Genomic DNA, 14400 nt, shown 5'->3' with positions numbered 1-14400 from the left:
CCACTATGTACCAGTTGAAGAGATGAGCTTTTAAGTTAAAAAGAAATTTGAAAAATATTAAGGTCAGCATTCAGATGAGCTGTTTATTCTGGAAAACATTTTAAACTAGAGGTTCTATCCAGTTTATATACTCAAAGACAATCCAGAGAAAAACTTTTTTTTTTTTTTGTTTTCAACCAGGTGAATTTCAAAATATCTATACCTGTTCTCGCACAATCTTCCTGGGCAAGAAGAAAGAATGGCAGTGCTTTACTGAAATGTCTGAGGTGGCCCAAAGAGTTTAACAATGGATGAGTGCCTCGGTGGCTAGGTGCCTGCCTTCAGCTTGGGTCATGATCTCAGGGCCCTGGAATCAAGCCCCGCATCATCTCCCTGCTGAGTGGGGAGTCTGCTTCTCTGGCTGCCCTTCCCCACCCCCACTTGTGTGCTCACCTCTTGCACAAAAATAAATAAAATCTTTTTTTAAAAAAGTTTAACTGGATCAAGATTCCAGTGATTTGAAATCTTCCCCAGTCTGAAGATGGAGAAAACTTGGTCTTATATAACACTCTCTAGAATTGCTTCAACATTTGTTTGTTCTAGAACAATGTGGCTAATTACAATTGTTTCTGTTAATAACAGAAGTTCACAAAGTACCGGTCACAGGGCAAACCTGGCCTGCTGCCCGTTTTTATAAAAAAAAAAAAGTATTATTGGAAGACAGCCATTTGTGTATTGTCTCTGCTTTTGACTTAAAACAGCTGATTTGAGTAGCTATGGCAGAGCTCATAGGGCTCTCAAAACCTAAATATGTACTATATGGCCATTTAAAGCAAAAGGTTTTTAATCCTACCTAGAGCATCCCATAACATGACACAAGCTTCCTGAAGATGCTCATCTAAATGAAGGCACAAGGAGGGTGAGCATTTTGTGCTACAAAATATGAATGAACGTATCAGTGTGGATAAAACTCAAACCAAAGTAAACTTTGGTGTGAGCCCAGCCAAGGAAAGATCCTGAAGCCTGCCGGGGTCACTTTTGTCTAACCATCAGAGACACTGACCATGTTATGGGGTGTGCCACAGATATCCCAGTCCATCAGCCGCACAGCTGTGGGAGGTTTAATCCTCTATCCATCTACATGGTTGTAAAGCAGCATCAGCCGAGACCAGTTCACACCACTGAGGAGGTGTGGGCTGAGGCAGGAACCCCAACATCATGAGTGTGATTTTTCTCAAGTCCCACCCAAGCTGGTGAGCACCATCACCATCAGGATAAATGCTGACCAGGACTTAGAGATATCATTTAGATTTGTATTTTCAAAGAAGGTGGAATATTTAATAAATAGAAAAGCAATGTGACTTAGCTCAGAATAGAGGGGTAGACTGATAGGGAGCTCCAGCTTTGTGTGGAGCTGGTATCAGATCTTGGAGGCTTGTTTTGAAGGGACATGCAGGGTGACTCAACATTCCCGCTCCCTGAGCACTGAGGAGTTTTCTGGAACGTGGGATTTCCATGCTAGAGCTAGGCAAGTTCTGGGCAAACCAAGAAAAATTAATTACCCTGGGGCCATCGCTCTTCAAAGGAAAGTTGTGGAGGAGAGTGAGGTCAGCATCAGGGCGGTGTGACCTGTTCCTTTTCCCCCCTCCCTTTTTATTTACAACTAACTGGGCATCTGAACCGAACAAAAGCGCCTCCGCACAGAACACCAGGACACCTGGGAAATCCACCCACGTGCGCATCCGAAAGTGGGTCGGGAAGACCTCAGAGGGCGCTGTGTACCCGATGAAGTCTGAGGACGGCCCACCCCCCACTTGCTGCTGTCAGAAAGAGGGACTCTAGAGAGAACGCAGCGGGGCGCTCACGGAAAATAGAGTATTTGGGGAGGACCAGCCCACCTGCTGGGAAAAACTGACAAGCCTTTAGAGCAAGACACAGACAATTCTGGAGTCAGAGGAAAGGGAGGAACTGCTGAGGCAGCCCCACCCTCGAGAGCCAACGTGGCACCATGCTGGGATCGTGCGGGTGGCAGCGCAGCCGCCACGACAGTGGCTACTGGTCAGGCGGAGGAGGCGGCAAGTCAAAGTGTGGAGCCTGGACAGCGCGGTAAGAGAAACCCGAAACTTGTGCTACAGCACCACCTTCTGGACACGAAGAGAAAAGCTTCTGATTGCCCGCCTGTTGAACTGTTAGAATCCAAGGAAGTGCAGCCTTTCCATAGAAATAAGAAAGAAGTTTGCTACTTTAAATGTGACAGCAGAGGCACATTTCATGAAACACTATGAAAAGTCATAGTAATGTGGTGTCACAAAAAGAAGATGACAATTCTTCAGCTACTGAATTCAAGGACATCAAATACTGCAAGATAATCGATAAAGAATTCAAAATTGTTATGGAGAAGAAACTGGTGGTTGCCAGAGGAAAGGGAAGTGGGGATGGGCAAAACAGGTGAAGGGGAGTACAAGATACAGGCTTCCAGTTATGGAATGGATAGGTCATGGGAATAAAAGGCACAGCATAGGGAATAGAGGCAATGGTATCGTAATAGCGTTGTATGGTAACGATGGTGGCTAGACTTTTGAACACAGCATAACTCACAGAGATGTTGAAACACTGTGTTGTACGTTCGGCACTAATGTGACATTGTGTGTCAACTAAATACTCAAATAAAAAATTTTAAAACAAAAAAGTCTTCAAGTAGCTGTTATGAACAAATTCAATAAACTACAGCAAATGCAGAAAGGCAATTAATTCAATAAGCCCAAGAATAAAATTAATGAACAGAAGGACTACTGTACCAAAGAGATTGAAGTTATTTAAAAAAAAAACAAACCATGAAACAGAAATTCTGAAACTGAAGGAGTCAATAGATAAGATGAAGAATGCATTAGAAAGCTTTGGTAATAAGGCAGAGCAGGTGAAAAAAGAGAATAAACAACCTGGAGGATAGGAATTTAGAAATTATTCCGGTGGAAAAGGAGAGAGAATTACAATTTTTAAAAAATGAAGAAATCCTACGAGAACCATTAGACTCTTTTAAGAGAGTCAATCTAAGAGTAAAGGGTAACTAGTTAATAATACTCAATTGCATGTTTGAAAGTTGCTTAAAGAGTAAATCTTCAAAGTCCTCATCATAAGAAAAAAAAACTTTTGTAACTATGTATGAGGTAGAATGTTAACTAGACTTTTTGCGGTGATCATTTCACAATATGTATAAATATCAAATCATTATGTTGTATACCTGAAACTAATAGAATGTTATATGTCAATTATAACTTGATAACAAATTTAAAAATAAAAAAATAAGTAAAATCAGGAATGATGGTATTAGATAAACCCAATTCATATTTAAGTTTTCTTATAAAAGCACCCGATTTAGCTAGCTATTTAACTGCTTGAGATGACATGTAAGAGAAAACAAATATATATAATTATATGTTTACAGTTATATATTTAATATCATTATAGCATGTTAAAACCTTGCAGTCCTTCGGGCCCCTGGGTGGCTCAGTCGTTCAGCGTCTGCCTTCGGCTCAGGTCATGATTCCAGGGTCCCGGGATCAAGCCCTTGCTGAGCAGGAAGCCTACTTCTCCCTCTCCCACTCCCCCTGTTTATGTTCCCTCAATCTCTGTCTCTCTCTGTCAAATAAATAAATAAAATCTTAAAAAAACAAACAAACAAAAAACCTTGGGGTGCCTGGGTGGCTCAGTGGGTTTAGCCTCTGCCTTCGGCTCAGGTCATGATCTCAGGGTCCTGGGATCAAGCCCGCATCAGGCTCTCTGCTCAGTAGGGAGCCTGCTTCCTCCTCTCTCCCCCTGCCTCTCTGTCTACTTGTGATCTCTCTCTCTCTCTCTGTCAAATAAATAAAAATAAATAAAATCTTCAAAAAAAATTTAAAAACCTTGCAGTCCTATCCTAATCCATATCATTAGTGGGAGATAAGTTAAAATTAATTTAGTGATTACATTTAGTTTAGCAATCTGGATGACTATGTTTCTAGTAATGGGGAACTGGAGGAGCAACTGTAGGTATTTACTGATTTTACTTACATTTCCAGGAAAGAAGAAGCAGAGGTTCTTTATATGCTCTACTTTCTGTATTGGCCATGGAGAAGTGTGAGTAAGTGAAAATATGGCGTTTCACACCTCTCAATCAAATTGTCATGCACAGATAGGACACTTTTGGATGTGACATTAAAGACTACATCTAATGGACATAATGATGGCCCTATCTTACAGGGCTGCCTGAGGACTATATAAGATAGTGTGAGGAAAATACTTATTGGAGGCATAAGTATTCAACAGATGCTAGCTAATAGGGTTATTAATCATAATCATTAAAGCACCTCTAACATAATACCAAGTTATCACAGTATTTGTTAACAACAGTCTTGGGAAAGTTACCACAATATTTCTGAGTTTTCTTTCCCATCTATAAAATCAGACTAATGACTTCTCTCAAGAATTGCTAAGGGAATAATATTTTTTAAAATTATGAAATTCTTATTTATTTATTTATTTATTTAAGATACAGCTGACATGAAACCTTATGTTAGTTTCAGGTGTATAATATAATGATGTAGCATTTGCATATATAGTGAAATTATCAGCACAATAATTCTAGTTAACATCCATCAAACACAGTTACAAGTTTTTTTCCTTGTGATAACTCTGAAGATTTACTCTTCTAGCAACTTTCAAATATATAATACAGTATTAACTGATTTCACTATCTGTACATCACATCTCCAGGGCTTATTTATTTTATACGAAATTCTTAATATCAGCCTGGCACATAGTAAGCACCTATCCATCTACTGATCCAACAATCCAAACATCCATCTATCTACCCACTAAGCAAACATTTATTGAGTATGGGGCGCCTGGGTGGCTCAGTGGATTAGGCCGCTGCCTTTGGCTCGGGTCATGATCTCAGGATCCTGGGATCGAGCCCCGCATCGGGCTCTCTGCTCCGCGGGGAGCCTGCTTCCTCCTCTCTCTCTGCCTGCCTCTCTGCCTACTTGTGATCTCTTTCTCTGTCAAATAAATAAATAAAATCTTTAAAAAAAAAAAACATTTATTGAGCACATGCAAAGTGTTTTTGTGCTATTACGCTAAGTGTTGGTCAGTCATTGTAGATAAATCATAGTTCCTAATTTCATAGACTTCATTTCCTGTGGATTTTGACTTAAACGTGTGACTTTATTATGGTAGCTAAATCAAGGTTTTTATTTACAAGTTGGGAATGATAACAAATGAGAGATCATGTGTGAATGGGAAGAGTTGGGTACCACGGCAAAGGAACTCAAAAATAAAGAGATATCATCTAGCAGAGTACTGATCAGTATATTAATAAACTCATCCTCTAAGGGCTGCCTGGATGGTTCAGTAGGTTAAGCATCTGACTCTTGATTTTGGCTCAGGTCATGATCTCAGGGTAGTGGGATCAAACTCCATGTCAGGCTCCATGCCCATCAGGGAGTCGGCTGGACATTCTCTCTCTCTCTCTCTCTTCCCCTCCACCCGCTGGCATGCACGCACATTCTCTCTCACATAAAAAAATAACAACAACAACAACAACAACAACAACAAAAACCTTTAAATAAATAAATAAATTCATCATCCAAGAAAAAATGCACTGTAGAGGTGCAGTGACCAAAATGAGGACTGAGACTTAAGTGTTGAGTAAAGAGGAAAATATGGGATGATTTTTTTTTTTTCTTTTAATGAAAATGAAACTTTAGCGGCAGCTAAAGTAAAGACCCACTATGTCTCATAAGTTTCTCTGGCAAGAGCTGACCATTCTCAGGAGAATTGTGAACTTCTCACTTGAGAAGTAAGAGTTAAGGAACCCAGGAAACCGTCAGGGATGATGAGTTCCAGGCCAGGGCTCAATCAGGTTGGGAGGGTACCTGGAACAAAAGAAGTCAAATCCACCCTTCACTACAAAAAGCAAACACAGAGTCCTCACCAAGAGACAAAGCAAAAACAGTCAAGGGCAGGTGGATTTAGGAATGGAAGGTAAGCAAAGATATTAAGGTTAAGGTCAAGAGAAAAATGTCTAAGGCTCTTTCTGTAAACAGGATCAGGATGCTTGAAGCTTATAATTAGGTGCTGGCTTGACTTAACCTGGAATACAGGTTTTTCCCTGGCGATTCAGTTACTAGATCAATGTGTGTGTAAATTACCCACAAATAAATACATGGGAGATGGGAATTCTTCCCCTGTGCGCTAACTTCACAGCTACAGTGTCATCAGATTTCTTCTCTATAGGGTGTGGTCTCCCAAAGTGCCGGGCCTCCTGCTCTGCTTCTGGAAAAACAATTCACTGCTTTAAAAATAGAAAACTTGAGTCCTGAGAATTACACAGGCCTTGAATCTAGTCCTTTGCTGAGAGGAAGTATAGATCTGAGGTGCACTCATGCTCCTCCATACAATTCATTTGTCAACCCTGCGTACTCTGGAGAGGCCAAGTGAGTGCCGTCACTTATTCTGGCAACACTCCAGGGTGGAGCCCCAGTTAATACATCAGGACATCATCATCATCACCGTCATCGCTGTTGTTGTCATCGTCATCTCCATCCCTTGTAATGATATTTCTCTACAGGTGACAATTTTTTTAAAATAACTAAATATAGTGTGTGGAGGCATTCAATGGTGCAAACCTTGGGCCGGTGGACTGATGAGGATGTTTGATGGTCTCTGTTTCAGAACATTCTTTATGGGGGAGTTTGAAATTCTTGGAATGCCCTAATGATCGCACAAATCATAAAAGAAGCAAATTTTTAAAAATTCTGCCATAGAGGCACAAGCATTATCCCACTGTCTTAACTGGTAAAATGAGGCTCAGTGAGTCTCTGTGGTCTAAGGACACCTAGTTGACTAGGTCAAAGAGAGGAACTTGAATGCAGCTGAATTTCCGAATCTTTGCATTCTACTGTGAATGCACAGTCCACATGTTAATTCATGTGGCTGGAAAGTTAAGTTGTGACAGGAATATCTTGCCCAGGTGACCCGAATGAAGGTGAGCAATATCCATTGACATAGATATGTGGTTTTTATCTAGGCATTTGGCAAGGTCGCTGTTGGCAATACCAACATTCTGGAAACACAGGCTGAATTATATTTGGAGAATAACTGTGCTGTAGGACATTCATGAACAGACTGGTGCTCAAATGAAAACTTTTGGGGGCAGAAACCTTGACCTTCTGTTCTGTTGGACAACTTGAATAAAGGTACAGTGGTCATTTTTAGGATCTAAAAAGTTCTGAAAAACCCTGGAGCAAAATAAAATTTAGTAAAGATCAATGCACAGGTCTTCTCCTGGTTCCAAAAGCACAGATGGGAGGAGATATGGAGGCAATTCTTTTTAAAAAATCACCACATAAAGAGATATCATTTCATAGGTCTTAGCACACCGAAGGCATATGCTGCAGTTCTGGATGAACCCCTAAGAAGAAAGAATTTAATAAACTGAAGGATATTGAAAGCAGAAAGGCCAGCAGAGTGGAGGAACTCAGAGCCACACCACACAAGAACATTCTTTTAACAGATCAGAGCCCCAGGCTTGGAGAAGAGAAGACTCCAACTGGACAAGGCAAATGTCACCAGGTACTTGGAGGGCTACTGTGTAGGAAAGGGATGAAACGTTTTCTCTGTGGCTATAAGGGTGGGAATTCAAGATGTGGGTAGATCGTAGGGTAAGACATTTCAGCTTGCAAGCTGTGAATCATTTTAAATGTCAGTACTGTCACAAGAGGAGCAGGCAGACTTGATGATTACTTGGAAGGGGTATCTTCCAACACTGCGATTCCGAGCTTCACAGATCCTTCTCCTGCTCTTTAAATATTTGACATGATGTCATCCCCAGCCTCATTTTTACACAGGGTCCCAATATCAGAAATCATTCCTTTTATGTACCTGCAGCAGAGTTCAAGTAGAGTTTTCTTTGCATATTGATACAATTGGTAAGAGCAGGAGGCTTACAAATGCCACACGCAAGTTTGTTCCAACCAAGCTCCCAAAACGGATATGAAGCTAATTGTTTGGGCAATTATTTCACCGGGGGATGAAGCCCTGGCCAAGCATATTTCAAAGTAAGGAAGAGGATGTGTTAGTATCAAACCTAGGAAAAGGAGCAGTAGCAGGCAAGTAATTTGGAAAAGAGAACATTCCATTTAAAGCCTCAAGGGAGAAAGAAGAATGTTGGCTGAAGTTTTACTTGGAAACAATAGAACTGTGAAAATAATTAGTGTTAAATAACTTGTAGCGCTGCATTTCCAGCACAGGTCCTTTTTAAAAATAAACTTTTCTTGTTTTTAGTATAAGCTATAGACAGAAAAGTGCAAAAATTATAAGGGTAAAACCAGATGAATTACCACAAAGCTGACACATTTGAGTAACCGCCGCCCAGATCGGAGAGATAGCACAGAAGTCCTCCTCCTTTCAGTCACCGCTCCTCCTTGTGACTTCTTATACCAGTTTTGTCAGTATTTAAATTTTATATAAAATGTAACCACTCGTTGACTTCTTTGTGTCTGGCTTCTTTATATTAATACAGTGTTGTGCTCGCTTTGGCAGCACATATACTAAACTTGGAATGATATATTAATACAATTTTTGCAAAATTCATCCTTTTTTTTAAGATTTTATTTATTTATTTGACAGAGAGAGATCACAAGTGGACAGAGAGGCAGGCAGAGAGAGAGAGAGAGACAGAGAGAGAGAGAGGGAAGCAGGCTCTCTGCTGAGCAGAGAGCCCGATGCAGGACTCGATACCAGGACCCTTAGATCATGACCTGAGCCGAAGGCAGCGGCTTAACTCACTGAGCCACCCAGGTGCCCTCATCCATGTTTTTGCATGCAGCATTACTTCATTCATTTTCACGGCAAGAGCAATCCTATACATTCCACATTTTTGTTTTTGTAATGTGTTTATTTTTGATTGACCTCTGGGATGGTCCCTATTTGGACTGTTCTACATACTGCCGTTATGAACTTTCCTGTGACTATCCGGTACACACACACATACGCATTTTCTGTTGGGTATGTACCTAGGAATGCAACTGCTGGTTCATGAGATGTTTTGTATTTTCAGCTGTAAAAATACAGCTCTAGTGTGCTGCTTTTACACTCCCTCTAGCAGTGTATGAAGATTCTATTTACTCCACATCCTCTGCAACACTATCATATTCGGAGTCATTAAACTGTATTTAAATTTTAAATTTTAATTGTGAGGTATTAACTTCTATTTAAATTCCAGCTATCTGGTGTGTAGTTAGTGGCATTCCACTGCAGTTTTTATTTGCAGTTCCCAAATCACTAATATGTGTTTATTGGGAAATCTTTTGCAAACTGCCTATTTGTGTATTTTGTATATACAACTTCATTGCATTATCTTTTTCTTGCTGATCCATATTTGATATAGTTTAGGAACTATAAAAATCTGTTCCCACCCCATGATTTGTCTTTTTACTCTCTTGATGATGTCTTTGCTGGGCATAAAAATCTTATTTCAATGAAGTTCAGGTTATCAGTATCTTTTTAGTGATTAGTGGCTTTTGTATTCTAAGAAAAAAAAATTTCTTTCTCTATCCCAAGGTCATAAATATACTCCTCTTCATTATCTTCAGAAGTCTTATTATCTTACCTTTCACATAGATCAACTTTCTTTTTTTTTAAGATTTTATTTTATTTTTTTTAAAGATTTTATTTCTTTATTTGACAGACAAGTAGGCAGAGAGGCAGGCAGAGAGAGAGAGGAGGAAGCAGGCTCCCCACTGAGCAGAGAACAGGATCCGGGGTTCGATCCCAGGACCCTCGGATCATGACCTGAGCCGAAGGCAGAGGCTTTAACCCACTGAGCCATGCAGGTGCCCCTAGATCAGCTTTCTATCTGGAACTGATTTTTATGTATAGTGCGAGGTAAGGAGTCAAGACTTTTTCTTTCATTTGAATGTCCAATTGACCCAGCCTCATTTATTGAAAAGATCATTATTTCCTCTGTTCTGTATTGCCACCCTTTTTTTTTTTTTTGTAAATTAAGTGTTCATATATGTGTGGATTATTTTGTGGACTCAATCCTATTCATTGGTCTATTTGTGTATTATTGTGCTAATACCATATTGACCGAATTATTTTCTTTTATAAGGTGTCTTCAAAAAAACACAGGCTTTTTTTTATTGTTATGTTAGTTACCATATTAGTTTTTGATGCAGTGTTCCAAGATTCATTGTTTGCATATAGCACCCAGGGCTCCATGCAATCCGTGCCCTCCTTAATATCCATCATAGGGCTCACCTATCACCCCCACCCCCTCCCCTTTAAAACCCTCACTTTGTTTCTCAGAGTCTACAGTCTCTCATGGTTCATCTCCCTCTCCGATTCTCCCCCTTTGTTTTTCCCTTCCTTCTCCTAAATGTTCTCCATGCTACCCGTATGTTCCACAAATAAGTGAAACCATATGACAATTGACTTTCCCTGCTTGACTTAGCATAATCTCCTCTAGTCCCATCCATGTTGATGCAAAAGCTTGGGTATTCATCCTTTCTGATGGCTGAATAATACTCCATTGTATATATGGACCACATCTTCATTATCCATTCATCTATGAAAGGGCATTTCTGTTCTTTCCACGGTTTGGCTGTTGTGGACATTGTTGTTATAACACTGGGGTGGATATGGCCCTTCTTTTCACTACATCTCTATTTTTGGGGTAAATACCAGTAGTGTAATTGCTTGGTCATAGGCTAGCTCTATTTTTAATTTTTTGAGGAACCTCCACACTGTTTTCCCAAGTGTCTGCACCAACTTGCACTCCCACCAACAGTGTAAGAGGGTCCCCTTTTCTCCACAGCCTCTCCAACATTTGTCGTTTCTTGCCTTGTCAACTTTTGCCATTCTAACAGGTGTAAGGTAGTATCTCAATGTGGTTTTGATTTGAATTTCCCTGATGGTTAATGATGATGAACATTTTTTCATGTGTCTGTTAGTCATTTGTATGTCTTCATTGGAAAAGTGTCTCTGTTCATGTCTTCTGCCCACTTTTTTACTTGTTTTTTGGGTGTTGAGTTTGAGAGGTTCTATATAGATCTTGGATATCAGCCCTTGGTCTGGTGTCCTTTGCAAATATCTTCTCCCGTTCTCTGGGTTGCTTCTTTGTTTTGTTGACTGTTTCCTTTGTTGTGCAGAAGCTTTTTATCTTGATGAAGCCCCCAAAGATCATTTTTGCTTTTGTTTCCCTTGCCTTCGGAGTGGTGTCTTAAAAGAAGTTGCTGTGGCCCATGTCGAAGAGGTTACTGCTTATGTTCTTCTCTAGGATTTTGATGGATTCCTGTCCAAATTATTTTAGATTTAAAATAAATCTTGATACCTGTTGGGGTGCATGGGTGGCTCAGTTGGTTAAGCAATTGCCTTTGGCTCAGGTCATGATCCTGGAGTCCCAGGATCAAGTGCCACATCAGGCTTCCTGCTCAGGAGGGAGTCTGCTTCTCCTCTGACCCTCTCCCCCTCTCATGCACTCTCTCTCTCAAATAAAAAAAAAAAAAAAAAAAAAAACTCTTGATACCTGGTATTTTATTTTTTTAATTAATTCTATTTATTTTTCTAAAGATTTTATTTTTAAGTAGTATCTATAACCAATGTAGGGCTTGAACTTGCAACCCCGAAATCAGGAGTTGCATGCTCTTCCAAATGAGCCAGCCAGGCAACCCAATACCAAGTATTTTAAATCTTTCAATTATGTCGCTTTTTTCATTGTTTTTGACATTTTAGACCCTTTACATTATCATACAAGCATCCAAATCAGCTTGTCAGCTTCCACAGAAATGCTTGTTTAAGTTTTGATTAGAAGTACATTGAATAGGGGTGCCTTGGTGGCTCAATCGTTGGGCATCTGCCTTCAGCTCAGGTCCTGGGTCAAGCCCTGCATTGGGCTCCCTGCTCAGCAAGAAGCCTGCTTCTCCCTCTCCCCTGCTTGTGTTCCCTCTCTCACTCTCTGTCAAATAAATAAATAAAATCTTAAAAAAAAAAGTAGTAGTACATTGAACAGAGACAGAGCAAAAACATACTCTTCTCTGTAGAGAACAGATGGTTACCAGAGGAGAGGTGGGTGGGGGGATGGGTGAAATTGGTGAAGGGGTTTAAGAGGACACTTACTTTGATGAGCACTGAGTAATATATGGAACTATTGAATCACTCAGTTGTACACCTGAAACTAATATAACACTGTATGTTAACTACACTGGAATTAAATTTTAAAAAAAGAGAGACTCATTGAATACAGGTAGTTTGGGGGAGAAATGACATCCTCACAATACTGAATCTTTTTATTTGAATGTAATATGTAGTCTTCCATTCATTGAGGTCTTTTTAAATTTATCTCAATATTATACAGTGCCCCACATAAAAGATTTACCGATCTTCTGAAAGATCATTTTAATGTTCTTTGATGCTAATTTAAATGGACTTTAAAAATTATATTCTCTGCTTGTGTGTTGCAAGTGTGATATGCAAGTGATTTTTGCAAATTAACAGGTAACGATTTGGTTTGTTAAATTAATAAATTTATTCTATTAGTTGCCTGTACTCTTTGGAATTTTTATGTATAAAATCATGTCACTTGCAAATAGAGACAGTTTCCTTCCTTCCTTCCTAATACTTATACCTTTTTGAGGATTTTGTTTTTGTAAGTAGTCTCTACACCCAGTGTGGGATTTGAACTTACAGCAAGATCAAGAATCACATGCTCTACCTACCCACTGAGCCAACCAGCTGCCGCTCCAGTATTTATATCTTTTATTGATTCTCTGGCCTCATCACACTGGGTTATGATAGATGCTAGATTAGAATACCATATTGAATTGAAGTAGTGACAGAAGACATCCTTTACTTAAACCTGGTATCAAGAGGACAGCCTTCAACATTTCCAAATGAAACATGCATGATGTTTGGGGTAGAATTTTGTAAATATCCTTCTATTCTTAGTTTGTTGGCTTTCTTTTTTAAACTCGTGGATGGGGGTGCTTGGGTGACTTAGTTGGTTAAACATCCAACTCTAGATTTTGGCTCAGGTCATGATCTCATTGTCGTTAGATGGAGCCTCTCACGGGGCTGGGTGTGGAGTCTGCTTAAGATTCTCCCTCCCCATCAACAGATGAATGGATAAAGAAGATGTGGTATATATACACAATGGAATACTATGCAGCCATCAAAAGAAATGAAATCTTGCCATTTGCGACGACGTGGATGGAACTAGAGGGTATCATGCTTAGTGAAATAAGTCAATCAGAGAAAGACAACTATCATATGATCTCCCTGATATGAGGAAGTAGAGATGCAACATGGGGGGTTAGAGGGGTAGGAGAAGAATAAATGAAACAAGATGGGATCGGGAGGGAGACAAACCATAAGTGACTCTTAATCTCACAAAACAAACTGGGGGTTGCTGGGGGGAGGGGGGTTGGTAGAGGGGGGTGGGGTTATGGATATTGGGGAGGGTATGTGCTATGGTGAGTGCTATGAAGTGTGTAAACCTGGCGATTCACAGACCTGTACCCCTGGGGATAAAAATACGTTGTATGTTTGTAAAAAAATAATAAATAAATAAATAATTAAAAAAAAAAGGTTCTCCCTCCCTCAGTCCCTCCCCCACCTGCTCAAGTGTGTGCACTTTCTCTCTTTAAAAAAATATGAATAAATAAATAAAAGTATGGATTGATGTTGAATTTTTTTTAATATGTATTTATTTATTTGACAGAGGTCACAAGGCGGCAGAGAAGCAGGCAGAGAGAGAGGGGGAAGCAGGCTCCCCACTGAGCAGAGAGCTGATGTGGGGCTCGATCCCAGGACTCTGGGATCATGACCTGAGCCGAAGGCAGAGGCTTTAACCCACTGAGCCACCCAGGCACCCCAATGTTGAATTTCATTGAGGAATTTTTTTTGTGTCTATTTGAGATGATCATATGATTGTTCTCCTTTATTCTGTTTATGTTTGTTAATTGCATTCAATTTTCACATGTTACACTATCTTGCTTTCCTGGAATAATTGTCACCTGGCCATAATAGATTATCATTTTAAAAAAGATTTTATCTATTTATTTGAGAGAGACAGAAAGAGAGAACACACATGAATGGGGGGAGGGGTAGACAGGGAGAGAGAGAATGTCAAGTGGACTCCCCGCTGAACACGGTGTCTGAGGCAGGGCTCCATCTCACCACCCTGAGATCATGACCTGAGCTGAAATCAAGAGTCAGATGGTTAACTGACTGAGCCATCCAGGCAGCTCTATTATGATTTTTTTTAAATCACTGCATTTTCTTTGTTAATATTTTGTGTAGAAGTTTTGTGTCTATATAAATGAGAGCTGGCCTCTCTTAGGTCCTTTATTAAGCCATTATTTGCTATCAAAGTTATGATGACCT

This window comes from Meles meles, chromosome 10, assembly GCF_922984935.1.
Source record: "Meles meles chromosome 10, mMelMel3.1 paternal haplotype, whole genome shotgun sequence".
In the NCBI taxonomy this organism is placed as follows: Eukaryota; Metazoa; Chordata; class Mammalia; order Carnivora; family Mustelidae; genus Meles; species Meles meles.
The sequence above is the reverse complement of the archived record's forward strand: the minus strand, read 5'-3'. Positions refer to the sequence as shown.